Raw genomic sequence first — 6,561 nt, forward strand, 5'->3', positions numbered from 1 at the left:
GATGTGACAAAACTGTTTTCGAAGTATAATTTTGATGTTCTTTTCATGATTGATGTGTTTGTGTGTCCTTTGTCTTGATTAATTGCCGAATATATGGATTGTTGATCTGGTTTTATGCTTCAGTACATGTTAACGATTCTCTAAGTCTGACAAACAATTAGGAAGAATTGCATGTAACTTGCTAGTAATTAGGTTATGCTTTGTAACTCTAATTCGAATAAGTAGTAAAGGCTTGCTTTGAGTCGAAATCAGATTATGCATGTGATGATGAGTTTTGACTTGCTTTGAGTGCTTGGATTTGCATGTCTATTGATTCTTTCTTGTACTTAATGATTTGAAAACGGGATTTTTCATTATTGATATCGAACTTTTCAAAATAAAATTGATTTGGTGCTTTGCTATTTCGATTTGACTTAAGAAAGAAAGTTAAAAGGGGACAATGGTTGCTTTGATCTTTGTGTTTTTGGTTGATAGCTTTCCATGGTAATTAAAAGAAAGATTAAGGGATGCATGAATATGTTGTTCTTGATTGGTTCTTGATAAGTTGTTCTTCGAAAATTCTTCTTTTCCCACCTTTGTATAGAAAACGTTTTAATCTTTTTAATTGCTTTCGAAAATTTATGTTTTTCAATCTTTAAAAACCCCCCCATCTTTATGTTATGTGTTTTTGTATATTTGTAAATAATTAAAATTAACTTAGAGTTTTTAGGTAGCATGTTCATATAAATAATAAATAAAACAAAATGTTTTTAAATTCGTGAATAGTGTCTCCGTGAATAGTAAATATGTGTTAGTGTTTTCTAGGAATTAATTTAGTGGTTTTTAGGAAATTGTCTTGTGTTTTTTTAGGGATTGCTAAAAAATAGGGATTTCTTTGGTGTTTTTTAGGAATTGTGTTTCTTAGGGATTTTTGGTGGTGTTCTTTAGGGATTTTTGTTTCCTTGTTGTATATGGATTCCCTATGTGATATGGATTTGTAAATTGTGTATAAATAGGAGAGTAGGATTTCCAAAACCTTTTCTAACTTAGTTTTCTCTCTAATTTTCGATCTTATATATATGTAGACTTGTATATTTGTTTCTCATTCCTTGCTCTCTAATTCGTGTGAACATGTATGTGTGCTCTCTAACTCTTTGTTGTTTCATAATTCTTTCTTGTAAACTTGTAAAATATTTTCGTAACCTTGTATATGTTTGTTCTTTAATTTCGTGACTTGTAAATTCTTTTCTTTATATGTTTCTCACATGTTAGCACCCTCAATCCCCGGTTTTGAACGATACCCTATTTGCTCTATACTAACGATGATATTTTTCAGGGTTTAAATTGGCGATGCTTTTGCACGTATCAATTTTTGGCGCCGTTGCCGGGGATTGAAAAGTCTTCATGTGATGAAAACGCCACTAATGTATGATTTTGGTAAGGGATTATGAACTATTATGGAATAGGTGAAGTCTCTTTTGTTAACATTAGCCTTAACCCCTTATTAGTACCTGATTCAGGTCTCTTAAGGTTGAGGGCGGCTTTTGTTGCCACTTGAAAAATGTCTTGCACTTAGGTTTTCTCTTATCTAAGTAAGTATAGCCTATGTGAGATGGTGACTAGGAAGGGGACAACGTTCATGACGGGTTTTGAAATCAGAAAGGCAATCAAACGAGCGTAAACCACTATGTGGGAGTAGCTTGTGCCAAAATGGTTTCTACCTCTCGTGCTCGTCTGGCCATTTCAGTAAGGTTGCCCAAAGGATTTGAGAAGAAATATGTGTGGAGGCAAGGACTTGGGCCGCACGTCCAAAACAATAGTTCATGATGTCTTGTTGAAGTCATATACTTAGACAATTTTCGAAATAGTTGGGTTTGGTAAGAAGTTGTCAGTCATAATGGACGAGGTGAAATATTCTCTTGTTAATACTTGTCAAAGTTTTCTTTATCAAGTAGGAGCGCCTTATTAGCATAGGGTGTCTAGGTTGATTGGATACGAGAAGTGCTAGCAAAGGGTCTCATCCCCTGCTAATCAAGTGAGCTGAGCTCCGCCAAAATCGTTCCTCTACTACCTGGCTCTGTGTGAAAAGAGTTCCCAAAAGATAAAGGGAATGGAGACTTGTATTAAAACTAGAATCTTTGGGCCGTGTGTCTAAACCTTGATTCACGATTCCTTATTGGAGTTAACTACTTAAAAGATTGTAAAAATTGTAAAAATTGTAAATATATACATAAATTTTCGTTGGTCTTGTATATATACATACTTGTGATGTTTTCTTGTGTGTATACATTGGAATAAATGGAGGTACAAGTCTAGGCTGAAAGACTTTAAACATTAAGCGCTGCATGGGAGGCAACCCATTTCAACCGTAGCTGTGGAGGAGCCATCAACGCAGATTTGCTTTCTTGAACTCTTCCCTTCTCTTTTATTTTCGTCAACTTTGCTTTTCTTTTAGGATTTGTTGCATTAACTATTCTTCTATGCTTGATTGATGCTTTGCATGCTTTATAATTGTTTATACATTGAGGACAATGCATGATTTAAGTGTGGGGGAAGGGTTTAACGTTTCACTTTGTTTTTAGATAGCTAGTTTTGTGGTCTTAAAAAAAAAAAAAAAAAAATTATTTTCGTCACTTTAATAATAATTCGTCACTGTTCAAAAATAAAATTAAAAAAAAATTTAAAAAAAAAAAAAAATTTCTTTTGTTTTTGTTTTGTGTTTTGAGTCTTAGGATGCCCTTTTAACTGTCTAGGATGAGCTTATATCTCTGAAATTAAGGCTAAAAGAGGATCACAAGATTGAGATAATGTTTGATGATATTCTTTGGTTAATTATGATTTATGAAAAGCATATGAATGTGTAGTAGATATGGTGCATGCGTAACTTTGGTACAGAATATGAACATGTGGAAGATAAGTTGTGATTCAAAATAACCCTAAGTGAGAATTTGAGCCATGTGCCCTTTCTTTGTGAGTGATTAATGAAAAAAAATGAATTATACTCTTATTTTCTTGGCGATGATTTTGTTGATCTCATTATTCTTTCATCTTGATTGACTACATGCCATAGATTAAGTTTAATGGACTAGAGAATGCTAGAATTCACTGTTATGCTTGTTGAGACGTTTAATATCAATATATGGCCCTGATTCTGGAAAGGATAAAGGTACTTACTTAGGATTTTCACCACCATTGCAAAATAAAGCCTGTGTCCCTATTTGTGCCCGTCGTGGGACCCCCCTAGTTTAACCCCTTTGAGCCTACATTAAGCCTTTTCTTTCATCACCCTCAAATTCCTTAACCTTAACCCTAGTATAGTTATATCCTTAACCTTTGTTCTAAAGACTTAGTGGAGCATATTTTCGAGACTTTGCTTGGAGTTTTGGCGTCAAGGAGATTTTTGAAGGCATGAAGAAGTTCAAGTGTGGGGGTAGACTTGTCCATAAGAAAAATTGTATGTAATTGCCAAAAAAGAAAAAAAAAAAAAGAAATCGAAAAAAAACAAGAATATGTTTTCGGCAATTAAAAGAAAAAATGTGTTATTATTGTTTAAGTTCTATGGATTTTAGTCCCCTATACTTAGTGGATTTGGAGTTTGTTTTTAATTGAAGGCCCATTGTTGAAGAATTTGGTCTTTGTCCTATTCACACTTGTTCAAAAGAAGGTTAGAATGAAGTTTGGGCCCAACATGATGACACTTGGCCTTTTATAAGCCCTAAGGAGGACATGACGTTTTGCAAGCTTGGTGGATTTCGAAGAAGACAGTCTCTCTACATCTACAAGTGCTCTACTAGGTTTTTAGGATACTTTGTGATTTTCCTATCCCTTCGTTTCTTTTAACCTTAAGCCTTGGCCCCATTACAACCCTTAATTGTAAGACCTCTTTGATCCTTAAGATGGGACAGCCTTTGATGTGGAGATGAGTTATAACTGTTGAACTTATGGCTTGGGTTCATTCGTGCATGTAGTTGATATCTTTCATGAGATCTTTGAAAAGAAAATATATATGCTTTCGTTTCTTATGTATGTGATCTACTTCGTAATCTTTCACATACTATTGAGTGATAAGCTTTTAAGCATGAGCCTTGAATCTGAGAGAAGAAAGAGTGATATATCCATGTGAGGTTGAATCATGACTTGTTTGAAATGTGTTGAGAACACCCATCACCATTGTTTACCCCCAAGTCTTACATGCTTATATGTGGATTATGTTTTGTAATTAGCTCTCGAATATCTTGAAGATGTGATGCTTGGTTAAGTGCTAATCTTGGTGACTTGAAAGTATGAGATTGCTGAGACAATATGTTAAAGGGCTTAGAAGTCATTTTGTGTGTGCAACGTTGGAGTCATTACTTGTTACGTTTGTGTCTTGAATTTGTCTAAGTATCTTTTGCGTTTTCTTTTGTTTGAGTCTTTGTGTCCTTTTGTTTTCGTTCTTTATACTTAGTTTATTTTCGTTAGTCTTTGTTTTTGTTTCTTAGTCTTTTTGGTTTGTTATGTTGATTTTGCTAAGGGACTAGCAAAAGCTAAGTGTGGGGGAATTTGATAGGAGCATAAAATGCGACGTTTATAATTTTTAAACCCTATATTTTGCTAAGTTATTTCCTTTATCTTGATCAATTTAACTTAGTTAGTGTTTTTACAGGTGTAAATGGAGTCTCAAAGTCCAAAAATGGCTAAGGAAGGCACAAGTGGCGCAGGAATGGAAAGAAATGAAGAAATGGAAGTTCTCCCAGTTTGACTAGGAAAAGGAATCCCAGTTGAAGTAGGAGTCTGAAGCTGACTTGGACTAGGAGTTCTACTTGGACAAGGAAACCCAATTCTACTCAGATAAGGAATACTAGTATGACAAGGAGTCCCTGTGGGATAAGGATTACTCAAGAAGGTTCCGGAAGAGTGTAGAAGTATCTCGGGAAAGAAAGCAGTGTTCAACTAGGAAACCTACTTGCATATGGAGTTCTACTCATACTAGGAGAGCCTTGGAATGTTCATGAAGTATCTAGAAGTCCCAAGAAGGTCATATGACGTGCACATGGAAGAGAAAGCAACAAGGAATTCGGATTTCAAAGCAATGTGGAGTTTGGATTTCTAGTTGAGTATGGATTGGAATTGCCGTGAGATTCTTGAAGGTTCTAGGAAGTTCTTGACGTTTCATTCTTCAATAAGGCGTGAAAGACATGTGAAAGGCATGTGATGTGAAGGAAAATCGAGTTGGACTTAAGTTGTGCTTTAAAAGTCAAATCCATTACAGATTCGGATTACTGCCTGTGCAGATCAGTCAACTTCAACGGAGCATAGAAACTCGCTCAGAGCTCAGAAAATTATGATCTTTATATGGTTGGAAAGCTACAGATGTCTAGTTTCCAGAGCTTTTTACAGCTCGTCGATATCTATTTTCTAGAAGAAGTTATGGCTGTTTTAGTGCACTGAGGTCAATCCTGCCGGAAATCTGTTTTGTGCCAAACAAGTCCTAAATCAACACAACTTTGGAGAAACCAAGTAGAAACGAATTGGGAGTGCTTTGAGACGTTCTCCTATATATACCTTGTGTATTAGACGTTCAAGGGGAACAATATTCTCCACAATTTCGTATTCTCACTTGTTCTCTCTAGTTTTTCAGGTTTTGCAATCTTCAAGGAGAAAGGCCGTGACCATCCACCTTCCTAGCCATGATCTTCACTTCTGCATCATCTTGGATCTGCTTTGGACCTTGGGACGTGATCAAGGGTTGTCCACACCATAATCTCATCATGAATTTTCACGGTTTTTGCTTTCTTGTAGTTAGAGTTTCTGCTTTGGAAAATCTGTTGTGTAAGCCGAAACTATGATGTGACAAAACTGTTTTCGAAGTATAATTTTGATGTTCTTTTCATGATTGATGTGTTTGTGTGTCCTTTGTCTTGATTAATTGCCGAATATATGGATTGTTGATCTGGTTTTATGCTTCAGTACATGTTAACGATTCTCTAAGTCTGACAAACAATTAGGAAGAATTGCATGTAACTTGCTAGTAATTAGGTTATGCTTTGTAACTCTAATTCGAATAAGTAGTAAAGGCTTGCTTTGAGTCGAAATCAGATTATGCATGTGATGATGAGTTTTGACTTGCTTTGAGTGCTTGGATTTGCATGTCTATTGATTCTTTCTTGTACTTAATGATTTGAAAACGGGATTTTTCATTATTGATATCGAACTTTTCAAAATAAAATTGATTTGGTGCTTTGCTATTTCGATTTGACTTAAGAAAGAAAGTTAAAAGGGGACAATGGTTGCTTTGATCTTTGTGTTTTTGGTTGATAGCTTTCCATGGTAATTAAAAGAAAGATTAAGGGATGCATGAATATGTTGTTCTTGATTGGTTCTTGATAAGTTGTTCTTCGAAAATTCTTCTTTTCCCACCTTTGTATAGAAAACGTTTTAATCTTTTTAATTGCTTTCGAAAATTTATGTTTTTCAATCTTTAAAAACCCCCCCATCTTTATGTTATGTGTTTTTGTATATTTGTAAATAATTAAAATTAACTTAGAGTTTTTAGGTAGCATGTTCATATAAATAATAAATAAAACAAAATGTTTTTAAATT

Source organism: Rosa rugosa, chromosome 4 (assembly GCF_958449725.1).
Source record: "Rosa rugosa chromosome 4, drRosRugo1.1, whole genome shotgun sequence".
Lineage (NCBI taxonomy): Eukaryota > Viridiplantae > Streptophyta > Magnoliopsida > Rosales > Rosaceae > Rosa > Rosa rugosa.